This window comes from Hydra viridissima, unplaced genomic scaffold (assembly GCF_058129835.1).
Source record: "Hydra viridissima isolate aposymbiotic clone 2 unplaced genomic scaffold, HvirCarnegie_v1 scaffold_2, whole genome shotgun sequence".
Classification (NCBI taxonomy): domain Eukaryota; kingdom Metazoa; phylum Cnidaria; class Hydrozoa; order Anthoathecata; family Hydridae; genus Hydra; species Hydra viridissima.
This window is the reverse complement of record NW_028324301.1, coordinates 21,633,049-21,649,074: the sequence shown is the minus strand read 5'-3', so window position 1 is coordinate 21,649,074 and position 16,026 is coordinate 21,633,049. Positions and strand designations below refer to the sequence as shown.

General features: G+C 30.4%; 2 protein-coding genes and 1 long non-coding RNA gene across 3 annotated transcripts in view; 2 read left to right on the top strand and 1 right to left on the bottom strand.

Annotated features, from left to right (window-relative positions):
• LOC149892434 (uncharacterized) overlaps positions 1–16,026 on the top strand; it is a 335,617-nt gene that overhangs the window by 135,255 nt on the left and 184,336 nt on the right. The window lies entirely within an intron of this gene.
• Positions 1–16,026, top strand: part of LOC145190968 (mitochondrial carnitine/acylcarnitine carrier protein-like) — a 176,862-nt gene that overhangs the window by 135,249 nt on the left and 25,587 nt on the right. The gene's annotated exons all lie outside the window — the stretch shown is intronic.
• Positions 4,425–7,675, bottom strand: LOC149892441 (uncharacterized). The gene is made up of 2 exons (XR_016450257.1): positions 7,338–7,675; positions 4,425–6,615 (listed from the first exon to the last, which is right to left on the bottom strand). It is a non-coding gene; the product is annotated as an uncharacterized LOC149892441 (long non-coding RNA).

Below are 16,026 nucleotides of genomic sequence, written 5' to 3'. Positions count from 1 at the left end.
TTAACCCTGCAATCAAACTCATTAATAGGCTAACCATGCTACACTTGGCTATATTTAAACAAACAAACTTTATTTACAATCAACATTTGTCGAGATAAACCAATAAAAGTATTTTACTCTTAAGAAATATTTCAGCAAACATTTATTTTTCTTCACTTTTTAAACATTATTCAGATAAATATTTATAAATACATAAACACTACTAACACTTACATAAACACACACATGTTGAATTTCATCTGACATATTTAGTGAATTGTTGTTGTTACTAAATAATGCTTGCATCGATAACAGATACTTATTAAAGAGTGTTGGATGATTATTCATTTACAAGTTAGAGTTAAAACAAATAAATATCTATCAAGTATATAACCAAATTTAGATATAAGTATAAAATGACGTAACAGATTCCTACATCTGAATTCTATAATTTATATGAAAATGCTTTAAAATTCAAAAAATTACATTTGATTAAGTGGATGATAAAGTAACTACCATCTTACAATAATAGCCATTGAAAAAAAGATTAATTCAAGCATCTAGTATAAGTAAAGTGCTGGTTGCTTCCAATATTTCTCTTTTAAACTTATGGAACTCTCTAGATGATGTTACAGTTTTGAATAGGAATTAATGTTGTTACAAAATCATACAGCTATATGCATATGCATAAATGTATGACTTAGAAATACAAACTTTTAATACTTTATGACATGAATTGAATTTTGATTACGAGAAAAAACTAACTTTTGTAAAGACTTTTCATTGGTTGTGATTTGAATATAAAAAAAAGGGTTTTTTTAACTACCAAGATATATCAAGCGAAAATAAACACACACAAAATATAAGTTAGGGGTATATGCTTATATCTTCACAAGTAGCCTATAAACCCTGGAACTGTTTAAAAATGTGTGAATTTTCTTTAAGAATGATAGTTGTTGCAGTATCTATAAACAACGGCATATTATATGTATAAACAACGGCATATTATATGTATAAACAACGGCATATTAGTTTAGAGTCATTTAAAATAACAAAACTTCACTAACGGTACCGAACCAGCGATTAAATCATGAGCTGTCCTGATGCTCCGAGACACTGTAAATTACGCGGTTTTCAAACGTTCTTGGAGTTTTAAGTTTTGTGTTCACTAAAACTTTGGTAGATACCACGAATTTCACTTAAGCCTATATTGCGTGTTAATTTTTAGGATCAAGCGTGAAAAAATGCCAATCATTTACATTAAAATATTACCAACAACTCTGCATTATGAAATGCAAAATATATGTGAAATTTTTTTTTAAGACTAGAATCCAAAGATAGATCAGTACTCTTTCAACATTCTAAATTGTTAATATAAAATTTATTATCATAGTTTTTATATAATTTTATATAATTATAAAAAAATTGTTTGTATAAAACTTTGTGACGGGGCAATATTTAACTTTTTACCTCTTCAAGAGACTTTTGCAAGAAAGTTGACATTGGTCGATGAATATATACATCTGTGACTTGAAATAAAATTTATGATTGTATTACCATATATTGTATTGTTTAAATTTAATAACACACAGTTGAGCTTCTTTGACGTAAATATACATGCATTTATACTTTGACCAAGTAACTTACATAGTCTAGACGTTGTTATATTTACTTACTTTTGTTAATTATTAATGATTTTTCCTTGTTGTATTTAATTTGTTAGTTTATTGTTGATAATATTTTTTTTTTTTTCAAAAAATACTAGTTCCTTTTGACTGAAAAAAATCTAGAAGATAGGAAAGAACCAAAAAAGTATTGGGTTATCTGAAGCTGCATGCATGGGCGCCGAGAGGGGAGGGTGGACGGGGAAGATTCCCGGGGCCCCGTGTGTATAAGCAAATTTTTAAAAAAAGTTTTCAAAAGATTTAAATAGTCTTGACTTTTAAAAGATTAAATTAACTTTTATTTTTAATTTTCAATGACCAGAGCACGCTTCTTTTGGTCCTGGGTATATAATTTCTCATTAATGAGGGCCTCTTAAAAAAACTTCCCCGGGGCCCGAAATTTCTCTCGGCTGCTATGGCTGCATGAACCATAAAAAATCTTTTCTAATGAAAAAGTTTTTACTTTTAATGCGGCTTTATACCGTCGCAACGATTGGTGCATCGCTAATTCACCTTCTAATGTGAAATCTTTAGAATCAAGCACCCAGCTCAAGTCATCTGGTTCTGGGAGTTGTGGCATCTGATGGAAAAAAAGATACCCCTCTATTTTTTTAAAACTGACGGAAAGGTGGGAATTGTATATAGACCCATAATGGTGCTACCTCATACTGCAAAAAAAGTGAAAACAAAAAATTTGCAAGTTTTTGGCCTACCACCTTCTGGCCTTCGTCTAGCCCTGTCTTGAACCCCATGGATAATGCAATTTGATGTAAATTAAAGCACTTAGCCAATAGACATTCTCATCCTAGTGTCAATTATCTCAAGCAAATATTGTGATAAGAGTGGGACAAAATATCTAGAGACTTCGTTTTAAACAGATGCAACGCTATTAGACGCCGTGTGTAGGCTGAAAAAGACTACGAAGGCAGCTATATTGAATAAAATACTTCTTAATGCCCCGACAACCATTTGTTAAAGTCATATTGATGTTAGTTGATTAGCTATCGAAAAAATGAATTATTAAATATACTATTTTTGATTTTCTGCTCCACCCTACACCAGGTGTTTACTTCGTTATTTTTGCATGATTTGAGTCCGGGAAAATATCTTAATTGAAAGGCCTTCTGCTAAATCTTTTGAAAGCCGATCTGACTATTTATGCAGTTGCAGTTTTCCCATATGCTTTGTTGAAAGCTTCTGACACCTGATATTCTGCAATGAATCTTCCAGGATGGTAGAAGAACATTTTTTTCAATGTATCGATCACAGTATATTTGTAGTGTTTTAAATAAACTAAAGTTAAGAGATTGCAATTTATGAGTTTTGTGTGAAGACAGCGGATAATTATATGTTTCAATATATTAAGCAAGGCGAATTTAAATGAAAAGCGTAGTACAAAGCTATTATGCTAACCACAAGGAGTTAACCAAATTAGGCATAGATAAATCATAGAAAGAGTTGAATCAAACCAACCTTCTCTTTACTTATCAATTATTAACACCCTGTAGAACGGTCTGCAACACTCTTCTGTAATGGACTGCTGTCAAATCATTAAAATATAAATAATGTCTTTTTAAAAGCTTTAAAATCATACAAGCAACGTACCCCGCATCAATGTGCGAGCGTTGGGGTTCACTCCATGAGAGGGTTGGTGATATATAACAGCGTGCACACTCGCATGCACAATTGCGCACAACTTGTTTTCTGTTTTTTTTTTAAAGAAGTGTGCATTTTTTTTATGCATGCACATTACCACGACCACATGTAAACTCTTAGTCGAGATGAGTTTTTTGCTACTTTTGATTGTAGTTTGCCATTACTTTTTGTTAAAGCGTGTTACTTTTAATTATTGATGAAAAACCCTTATCTCCAAAAAAGGGTCGACCAAAAGGGTTGTTTTCTGTCCAATATGTCTAAAACATATTTTCTGTCGATATAAAATATGTTCTAAGTATTTATTCAATTATTTTCTGCTAACATAAAGTATATCTGAAGTAATTACACAAAATTAATAATTACAAAAACTTTCTATCGATATATTTTGACTTAATTTTATGTCGGAAATATTTGTTGTTTCATATTCTCGAAGAAATAAATCAATCTTACAAATTTATAGCGCATTTCAGATTAATTGAAGAGTAAAATGAAAATAAGCTTATGAATTTTTTGTTTTTTTTGCAACGAATGATGCTTTATAAAACTTTTATTTCAAATCCTAAAAAACATCAGTTGCTTCATGGTCTTTTTCTGACCTTTTCAGCGATGTATCATACGACAGTTTTGAAGCTCCCGTAGTGGCGAATTCTCTTATTAGAATGTAAGAACCATCTCTTATTTTTTAATACTGAAAGTGGTTTTTATTAGTGCGACTTTTAGTAATTTTTTTGATTAAAAGTTGAACCTCAAAAAAAAGTTTCTATAATATCAAGTTTAATAGGTTCAATAAAGAAAAATATTTCAAGATAAAAGTGATTGTAATATTTTTACTACTTTACAATTTAAATTTAAAATATTTATTGTTTTCAGAAAAACGTTGCAATATTTTTACTACTCTACAATTTAAATTTAAAATATTTATTGTTTTCAGAAAAACGTTGTTGCTTTAAGATTAAGTAATATTTAAGTAAACTTCATAACAGACAAACGGTTAAAGAACTTAAAAAATTTCCTGCTAAAATAAATTTAGTTGAGCCAAAGAATTTGAAATATTTAGCAAAAAATCAGCTCATTCAATTCATATGAAGAAAACTAACAGGTAATAACATATAATTAATTAACATATTTATAGTGATAGTAATTATGATTTATTTAATAAAAAATAATTGACAATTGCATCACATAAATAATAATCAAATAATTATCTGCAAAAAAAATTTCTAACAAATTGTTTTGAGTGAAATATATATTAGAATAATTATTTTGTCTTTTTTTTTTTTTTTCGTTTTCCTTATAATTTAAAGTCTGTCTTTAGTGAAAAATGAACTTAAAGAATTTAGAACCATTATAAATCGTCACAGCATAAAACGCTCCATTCAGCATGCATGTGAAAATATATTTTCGCTCATAAGAGAAAAAACTGAAAATGTTCTTATGTCGTTGATGTTCGATAGTACGTTGCGAAATGGAAGAAACGTGTTCGGAGTTAGCTGTAGATATATCAATGACAGACAAATAGCTGAGAGAACCTTAAGCGCAATTACTCAAGAAGGTCTACAACTTGGTGAGATTTTTGCTGCTCAGTTGGAAAATGTGGTAGGAAAAATTGAAAAATGTGCTAATGATATTTACGCAATTCGCACAGATCAGGGAAAGAACATGATGAAAGCTCCAAATATTCTCCAAAATGCACAAAATCACAAATGCAAGTAATCCTTGAAATTTATGGTGACGAATTTATAAGTTTCGAAGACAAGGAAATTGATAGGCGCTTCGGAAGAATTAAAGTGAAGCCACACTGTTTGCGTTGAAAAGTCAGCTGGATCACTCTGCTCCACCATGTTTTGTGGCGTACATGTGCGTCAGCAAGCTGCCAACTTCGTAGTGTCAATGTTTGAAGATACATTGAATAACATCAAAAAAATTGCTATTGAGTCTAAAAAAGTAGCATATATTCAAACATTTAAAAATCTAAAGAAGCCACGTTAGGCATTGCACCACACTAGGATTCCACTTTTTTGATGATAGAAGAATTCCATACTATCAGAGAAGTGTATCAAAGGCTAAGACACGACAAATTAAAATTAAATAATGCATTATGAAACTTGATAGATGAGTATTTCAACGCATTTTTATCAATACATTCCACCATGATGTATTTTCAATCCACAAAATTATGAATGTGTAAATTTTACGTTCGATGGATTCAAATGAAAATAGAAATTGAGGAAGTTCCAGCGAATGATTTGGGATTAAAATTGTTTTTGTTCAACGAATTTAATACACGAGAACAAGGTTTTTTTTTAAATGTGAAGCATTTATTGCTGCTTTAGCTCTGAATCTTAGAGTTTGCTTAACGTCAGGTCATCAACTGTTTAATACAGAAGCGTTGAATAGATGAACCACATAGTTAATCAAAATCTATCAAAAACTTTGCATTCGACGAGGACAATCAAATTATTTATCAACAGAAGAATCTATACAATTAAATGCGTCATATTCATCAAATACTTCTAATGAGATGATTCCTATCAACTCAGAAGATGCTGAAGCTGAAAAAGTACGCCATTTAAATTAACATACCGGAGGAGGAACCAGACAAGGTATTGTTAAATCATCTTCAAAATCAGATTAAGATATTCGTCAACTAATTTTAAAATGGGCCCTTAACGAAGTACGAGTGACATTAAGCGTTGAATTCAACATTCTTGCGTACTGGAAGAAAAATCAGAAAACAAAATGGATCTACTCAATGAAATTTCGCAAGCAGTTTACAGTGCAGCGTTTTCCAGCGTAAAAGTTGAGCGTGATTTCTCTGTATTCACATTTGGTTTATTTACGTAATCGCATTTCAAAAGATTTCTTAAACTATCATGGTGGTAAAAAAATAATCTGAATAAATTTGATAAAATAAACTTCGTTTAAAAAACTCAACAGTTCATATTTTCTTTTAATCAAATAACTTTTTATGGCGCCCAGTGAATCAAATTCTGAAAACCTTTCCAGAATCGATAATAAAAAAACTTTCCATAACATAATAAAATTCTTTTTGATTTTGTGTTAAAAAAGTATTTCATAGAATTCTAGCACATAAAGTCATATTTAATTTTCAGAATCGAAAAATGATTAAAACGGCTGTGATATAAAAATTTACAACCGAATGGCATCTGGATCGAAAGGCGCCAGGATCGAAACATTTTTGTTCGAACTCTATTTTAATTTCAAACGCCGCGCCGGTGAAAAATTAAATTTTTAATACGATTTGTTTCGAGCATAAATTATTCGACCGTATCTTTCTGTTGTGATATATTCGATCCTGGAACGGAATTAAATATTCTGTCATAGGGTTATTTTCTATTCCTTTATGTTGTAGGCAGTTAGATCGTAGAATTTTTTGCTGCAAATGGTTCGACCGTAAAAATTTTGTTTGACCGTAAAAATTTTGCATTTTGTTCGATCGTAAATATTTTACTCTTCTTTCTACTTATTTAGATTTCTAACTCTGGACGTCTTTTTTTTTTTTTCTACAGGTCTCATAATTTGCCATAGAATCTTTTTGAGAATAAACTTTTTCTTTATAAAACCATTTGAGATTCAATTTTTCATTGTGCAAAATATGCCAGACATATTATGTTGTAACAACCCTGCGGGTTGACTATTATGACTCCAGCGGTATTGTGAGGGGATGCCCTTTTATAAATGTTTTGTAGTATGATTTTTGTGGTATGAAAGGTTTTGGGAGGTTTTAGGAGGTTAGGAGAAATGGAGGTTTTAGGAGGTTAAGCAACCTTCACAATCTTTTCATTTAACACTAGAGCCCAAATCTCTGGGAATTGAAGGATTGTGAAGGTTGAGGTTGAGGTAAAGGGTCTGGGGACTATTTAGTTAGGAAAGGGCAAGGGTTCATCGTTAAAGTTTTAAGGTTATGATTTCTGTTCTCAGGATATTTTATTATACATTAATTCTCAATATACGTTCAATTAGTGTGTAATGGTTGGCATTAATTACGTTAGTAAAATACAAATAATATTTTCTTACTCTTTTTGTAATATCTAATACGGTTTTTATCAACTAATCTTCTTTTGTTCTTCTAGTTTTAAACGAGTATTTTTTCTTCTTTTTCTTTATTAAAAACGGCGAAGTTTCCTCTTACTTTTCTTTAATCAATATTTTTCCGTATTTCTGTTAAACTCTTTACTTCTGTTTTTATAAACAATTTCTTTTTTCTACTTTAATCACTTATAAAACTTCTTGTTTATCCAAAAACTCTTCAATCACAAAAACTCTCTCTCTAAAATTATTTTCCTAAAAATTTTGTTTTTCTTCTTCTTTTTCGTTCTTTTAAGAAGAAGTCCTTCTTAACTCTACTTTTGAGCTTTTTTAGTTCTCCGTTATCATTTGTTTTATGTGCTACACCTACTTATCATTTATTTACTTGACAGGTAAATAAGTCTCTGCGTGTATGTCTTTTCTTAATCGCTGTTTTTAGTTTTTTTCTCTGATTATGTTTTATCATCTTATCGTTTATTTACATGACAGGGTGAATAAGTCTCTGTGTGTACGTCATTTCTTAACCGTTGTTTTTTTACTTAGTTCTCTGTCCTCACAGTATATTAAACGTTCAACTCTTGAAACCATTGGCTAGTATTGACGAAGTATGAGTGATAAACTATCAAAGATTAATTATGGCTTAATGGTTACTGGAGTTTTCTTGTTGCTGTCAAGAAGTTAGCAATTAAGTAACAAGGTTGCACACGCATGCTAAAGTGACAAGCATTCTGGCACATATAATTGCCTGTTCCACGATATCTTAGAGACCCATATTCAAAGAAGACCAAATCATCAGGTTAACCTACTATATTACCACGTGGTATGGTAGGTTGTAAAATTTATAAATACGCGTAAAATTTATAAATACGAGAAGAAGCCCTTTGAGGTAATAAGAGCAAAAACGCTTGCACAAAAATCTTCTAACTTTAAAACGTAACGCTTGCACAAAAATCTTCTAACTTTAAAACGTATTGTAGGAGTTGGAGAAATACTACTTACATTATCTGCAATAATTCGTTATTTGCTTCAGCCTGGCGACTTTGAAGGCGGATGTTGTCGTGCAATTAAGACTGTATAGTCACTAAAAGTGTAAAATATTAACAATCTGATCCTTCAGAAAAACCATCCTGTATTGTTCTAGATAACTGACGAGTCATCACACTAATTTGTTTTCAAAGAGCTGATGATTTTTTCACCAGACACAGATCCCGGTTTCAAAAGGAACGCACCAAACCGGATTAAAAAACAACCTGTTCTCGTGAAATGAGATGATGCCCGAAGAGTCTGGTGGTAATACCATCGTCTACAATCCAGTTTTTTGTGTCAAGAGGGCAAAGGCGGATCTTATTTTGCTTCCATGCCTCATAGCTACCTGTTTGTGCCTAAACACCTTTCGCTAATTAAAGCTCTGCTTTACAACTTATTGAGCAGATACTTTTTGACCTCTTCTCCTTGAACACCTTTGCCTCTATATTTATCTTTAACACTAACCTCATAGATGGAGTAAATAATTGGTTGTAAATTAAGAAACTTAGCAATTATGCGTCCGTTCCAATTATCTTTAAACTTACCCATAACATTTTATATTGTATCAAGAATTGTCCTTAGGTACTCGCTAAAATCATAATCTTACTAGTGTATCTGCATTGCTTTTTAGGTATCTTCAGTCTAAACCTGGCTGTCGGTGTCGGTGTGTAACAAACTAGCTTTTTCATTATGATATTACTAACCTTAAGGCTGTTATACCAGAAGTAGTACATAAAATGTTTAGATAAGTCATGGACATCCCGGCCAACGTATATTGATCTGTTTAAATTGAGTTTGTTTTTGGCGTTGTGTATTGCTACCAGTTCTCTGTAAAATATTTTGTAAGACAGATAAGCCGGGTCTTCAACATGGCTGCGCATCCTATCTAACTCATAATCACCGACTAAGTCAAGTTTAAAAGTGCTTACAGAAAAAAAGACTGTGTTGTTCATGAGTTTAAATAAATCTTGTTCAAACTTTGCAGTAACCCTCGCCCAGTTCAAGAAGTTAGTTCAAAAGAAGAGGTTGACTTAATTGAACATGTTCAACATACACTGGATAACGAAATGGAAAATTAATGGATGAATATAATCAAGACTCAATATTCCTACTAACACTGCGAGTTTACGATGCACAGACTGTAAAAACTGAACAGGCTTATTCGCAAATTGAAAAAAAGAAATTAATTTTATTTTTTGTACTTCTTTCGGACAGTTGTGCTGAGAATACGCAAATATGCACGAATGGACTCGGAAATGGTCTTATGCCCTACCGCGAGGAGAAAATCAGTTAATTTTGGTATTCGACCTCCGAACTGACGTATGAAGTACTAGCCACCCGTTTTTCTGTTTTGAACAAAGCGTCGGAGATTACAATTTTAAAGTAAACTCTGTTAAAACTTTTCGAGTGCTGCGCTCGTCTGCACTCGCCTGCCATGGATTTCGAGTGCTACTCGCCTGCCATGGATCAAAGCTTTGTGCTGATTTTAATTATCCAAGTCTTTAAAAAATTTGTTTCATAGTATAGTGAATATGAAAAAGATATTACACGGGCATGAATACACGTTCAGTGTAGTGATAATCAACCTCAACACCACATGCGGCTTCAGATAGACTTACAGCAAGGATTTTCCAACTCTTTAGCATGTTTATGTTTGTAAAAACATACGAGAGTAGCACACTTGGATAAAGCACACGAAATGAAAAACCAGAATTGACCACAATTGTAGGTGCTTTTACGTCAGAGATTGTAAGTAGACAACGTCATATACCATTTTTAGGCAACTCTGTAGTTACCTTTACATATCAATCTTAAGTAATTTTGAAAAGACTCCTCTGGTTTGTACGTGAAACTTTCTATATAATCCATGGTTGGATAGTAATGCTTGTCACCAATGTATAACCGGCGTATGATACAATTTTATTGCGCCATTAAATTGCAAATCGAAAAGGAAATTTATCTATGACAACGACAAAAATTTTATATGACCATTTAAAGCATGCACTTCTAACTAGTCATCTTTGCTTTTGGTTGTCGCCTCTATTTTGGTTGTCGCCTTTTTGGTTGTACCTGACTGCATTTTTTTTTTTCTTAACGTTAGTTATAAACTGCGTAGTTTTCTTATGAGGCTCCTGATCATATCGAGTTCTTACATCTTTTTAATAAAAGGTAGTTCACTACTTGTTTCACTGATTCTATTACCGATTTCCTCAAGACTCTTTGGCTGTTGTTCACACATACCTTTATCAACTTGCTACCCATTTTCCTCCATAAAGTCTAAGAGTCGTATTTTTTCTGGTCTTTTATTTGTGATATATATTTATGTATTTTTGCTAGCTTTTCCATTAAGTGATTTTAATGTAGATATTTTATTTGTGCATTCCCTTAACCTAATTTAGTTACCTTTTTTTTTTGTAATTTATTAGATTATCCGTATGCTGCTAAGTCATACATTCTCTGTGGAATTTTCACTTACAACATCGAAGTTCTCTATTAAAATATCTTCTATAAGCTCTACTGCTATACGTTCTACTTTACTGTTAAGTCATTATGCGCCACTTTCTATTGTAAATGCTGTGTTCATATCTTTACTTGAAACGTTAGGTTTTACACACATCGAAAGATTTACGCCCATAAATCGCATGAACCTTTTGGAAACTTTTTTTATGCGAGAAAATTTTTCCTTTTGGCATGTTAGAATTCATATTTCTAGGTTTCTTCAAAGAGTTTTGAAGGTCTTCACCTTCTACTTTAAAACAACTATAAAATGCCATACAATCTAATCTTAAGTTTTCACCGAGACATCTCACTGGAAAATTCGCTTTGCCTTTCAAACGAATTATTCACCACCAACTTATAAACCGGAACCGAAAAACTCAGACAAACTTGATCTTTGATGTAAATATTGCGTGTCAATTGTTGAAGCATGTAATGATCACTTGTCCAAGCACTATACAGACAGACTATAAAAACATAAGCTATACTATAATCCAACTAAAGTTGAAATTACTTAAGATTAAGTTCCTTCGAAAATTTATTCACATAGTATGTTTTACAGACACTTCTTCAAGGAGGTGCTATCCTTGTCTACCGAGTGCTATCCTTGTCTACCGAGTGCTATCCGGTAGTAACAAAAAAGTATCTGCTGGGGCGAATCAAATATTCAGTGTTATCTAATCTTTGATGCTAACTATGGTGGTAGTTGGACACACCTTATCATAGACGGTCGAAGTGTCTCCAATAGTTACACAGCGAAGGAATGGAGTTTCATAACTCTAAGGATGGGCTATTTTCAGTCACTCGCACACCTGGATCTGGGATGATTAATGTTGCAACATTAATCGTAATCGATGCTATCGCAAAATCTGATGGTGGACAACTCGAAAGCACAGAACTTGTTTTTTTTTTTGTTTTTTTTTTTAAAACAAAAAACAAAAAAAAAAAAATCCTGTGCTATTGTGCATAAGAGTGTGCACACTGTTGCTCGCTTGATACTGGGCACGCTGCTAGCCCAGTATCAAGATGCGAGCAACATGTAAAACATTTGAATACCACTCACAGCATTATGAAATACTCATTACTGTCTCTTCGGGCTCACCACTGTAGTATTTCAAAATTTCCTCACCTTTAGGCAACCATTTTTTCCATTTCATTCAAAACTCTGACACTTGGAAGCACAAGTGGCCCCAAACTTTCACTTTTACTGAAGTAAAAAATCTATCGCCCCTCTGAATCACAACAACTTAAAAGCTATCGCCCCTCTGAATCATAACAACTTTGACTTTTACTGGAGTAAAAAAGCTATCGCCCCTCTGAATCACAACAACTTAAAAAAATCTCTCTGTTAAAATAATAAACTAATTGACATTTTGTATTACATTATTTTAGTTAATATATCATCACTATAAGAAGAATCTAATTTTAGTATCAGACTTAGTATGGCCCAAGGTGTGGCCAAAAGTTAAATGACATATTTAGTATCTTATCTTAGAGTACAATTTATAAATTTATTCTTTTTTTGGATGTTAGGCTTAACCAAAATTTATGTTTTAAATTTAAAAAATTAGGCCCATCCCAGCCGGCACGCAACGTTGTATTAACGTTGTATTTACGTTTGATTTTTAGTTAGTACAACGTTGCCGGTTCGGCAAAATGGAAAGGTTTTGTAACGTAAAATTCTTACGTTAGATTTACGTTAGATAATAACGTTATACAAACGTAAAATTCTAATGTTAGATTAACGTTATATTAACATAAATTTAAGTTGGAAAATTATTGGCGTTTTATATTAACGTAAAATATTTATTGTAATTGTGTTTAATATTTAATATTAATACTCTGTTATATTCATATAAACCTGCCAAAGCCTATGGCTTCGTGTCATGGTTTTTATATGAATATAACCGTATTAAACGGTTTATATATGCCTTTAATGTTAACATACTAACATTAAATGTTTAACACAATTACAATCAATATTCTACGTTAATATAAGGGTTTTTTTTATCCCTTACAAGGCGTTAGAAAAACAGTTTCGGGGATACTCAAACTAAAAATACAATAAATGTTTTTAAAGACTTTATTTAAAGATGTATTATATATTCTTTTGTATATTACATAGCATATATAATAAACTTATAAAAAAAACTGAAAACTAATAATTGTTCAACAATCACTTGCTTTTTCAAATAATTTTTTTTGCTTCCATTTAAAAATGGTGAGAACTTTAAGATGCATCCTATTTGATCTTTTATCTGTGCTTCCCTCGAAGACTGGTGCATTAGCAGGATGACTTCTAAAATATGACATGGGATACTGTTAACGGGATGTTAAAAAAAATAGTTAAAAATACATTTTTCTTATAACTGACTAGTTGCTTGATTTTTTCTTAACGCTAACTTTCAAGATACAAGACTAAGATATATCTAAGTATACAAAAAATATGTAAGGAAGAAGAGATAGATAGAACAATATTAACATATTTAGATCTTCATCATCATCACTCATAACAACCTCAGAGTCTAGGTCAGAACTCTCAGTTCCAGAAAGGCTCAATTACTTTGCCGCCATTCCCTCAAGTTTTGATTTTTCTCTTGTTTATTCATTTTTATTATTCTGAAATAAACCTAAATTTTAGTAGTTTTGACAATAACAACATGATAATAAAAACTGAACATAAAAAAATAAAAAATAAGAAAACCTAAATTTTTAATAATAATAAAAAGGTAACTACATTTATTCAAAGTAAGTTTTTTACTTGCTAGCTCATTAATCTCATACAGTTAAATGTTTCTATCATAATTAAAATCATACAGCTAAATGTTTTATAGTAATTAAAATCATACAATTAAATTTTTGTATCATAATAAAATCATACAGCTAAATATTTGTATAATAATTAAAATCATACAGTTGAATGTTTGTATCATAATTAAAATCATACAGTTAAAAGTATAATCAAATATTTTATTTTATTTTAAGCTAGTTTTTATTTTATCCTAAATAACCATAGCTAATTTATATTACTATATAGTAATAAATATTAGTAATAATTGCACTGAAAACAATTATTTGAAAGATAGTAAAAACACTTGCTTGTGTTTATTAGCTGTGGTTATTTAGGATAAAATAAAAACTAGCTTAAAACAAAATCTCAAAATAAAAATGAGGTATTACAGGTTTTCCAAGAATGAAATATTAAGGTTAAACTTTAGCTTGGAAAATAATTTAATTGTTTTTTTTTTTCAGTTCAATTACTAATTTATCTTAACTAAAACACAACTAAATGAATAAACAAATAAATACTAAAAATGTGAAAATACAAGATGATTACAGGCATAGTATATACTATAGATATACAAGAAGAAACAAAACAATAATAAATAAAACTGTGTAATAATTGCTTGCATTCTCTTTTTGCTGGCATTTATTTATAACAATGGAGAGACCTTTCCAATATTTGCAATCTGATTGTTTATTTGAGCTTTTGTTGAAGATTCTCTATGCTTTTTACAAATGAAAATTTTGAAATAAATTTTATTCTACTTACTTTATAATTTGATTTCTATTTAACACTTAATGCATGGCAGATGCTCAGTGAAGATATATGAAAAATAATCTTTGTGTTTTTTATTAATAACATACTTGCGTTGTTTTTCAAAATATGAGCAATGCAAGCAGTTTATTGAAATTGATTTTCCACAGCTAACTTGATTTTAAAATATTATACTATATTGCTCAGAGTGAGTAACTATCAGATTCAAAATAACATCTTAATTGGATGAGCTTTAGGCTCCTATCAATTTGATATTTGTTTGTAATTTCCTTGCACCTAAAGTAAAATACTAGACATTTTACTCACATTTATTACAAAAAATCTAAACTTTGCTGTAAATTTGGATTAAACTAAAGGAATATAAAATAGTAGCACAACTCTTTAAAATTTAAAATGAGATTAAAAGAAGAAAAATTGTAATAATGAATACCCAAATACAAATGCTACATCATTGCTTGAACATTTCAAATAATTGAATACAAACTTTTATTGTGAAAATTCAAAGAATTAAAATTTGAACAAATTTAATGATATCGAGCTAAGTATTTATAATTTATCTGAAAACTAGTAGATTCAGAAATAGTTGTAACATAATAATTTAAGAATAAAAAATTGTTCAATATCATAATAAAACATTCTATAACATAAAAAAAACCTGTTCTATAATTTATAGAACAGGTTTTGACAACGATAAAAAATCAAATCAAACCTTTATAATCGACATTTTACTACCTTTTATTAAATCTTTTATCAGCAATTCAAAGTTTTTACTACTTGTACGCTGTTTATTTAAAAATATTTTTTCAAAATTCCTCAATTGTCTTTTAAAAGACAATTCAAACCTTTTAACTTGGATAATTACCTTCTAACTAAACTTATAAGTCTAGTTCGAAGGTAATTACCTTTATAATTATAGGTAATTACCTTTAAAATTATATTTTAACAAATGTGTTTCCTATCTTCTCTTACGCCATCTTTAAGAAGATAAAAATGTAAAATATTACGGTAGGTTTTTTAAAAGTTAGCAGAACTACGTTAATATTTCTTTGTTTTTTTACGTTGTCTTTTCGTTAGCTCAACGTTAGAATGTTACGTTAATATTTCTTTGTTTTTTTAACGTTGTGTCAACGTTAGCTCAACGTTAGAATATTACGTTAAAAAGATTACGTTTACACAACGTTACATTAACGTTAAGTTACGTAAAACGTAATTTTAACATAAATACAACGTAAATACTACGTTGTGTGCCGGCTGGGATAATGAAAACAGCACATGTAGCAATTAAGTAATTATAATAAAAATTGTTGGTATTACATCGTAGAACACTCATGTAACCATTATTTTGAAAATAGTGACTGAATATCACGTTTTGAGGTATAATTAGCAAAAAACTAACAGCATTTAATCTAAAACTGCCATAAATGCTTAACCAGTTAACCAATCCGACTGAAACTTTGTCCAGAGATTGGTGTGAATATAGGCTACATTCGCAGCAATTTTTATCAAATTAAATAAAGTGGTTCTTATTTTACAGGTCTTTTTATTGAGGCACTATGAAGTCAAAGGTTCACTCTATTTGAAAATTCAAATTAAAAT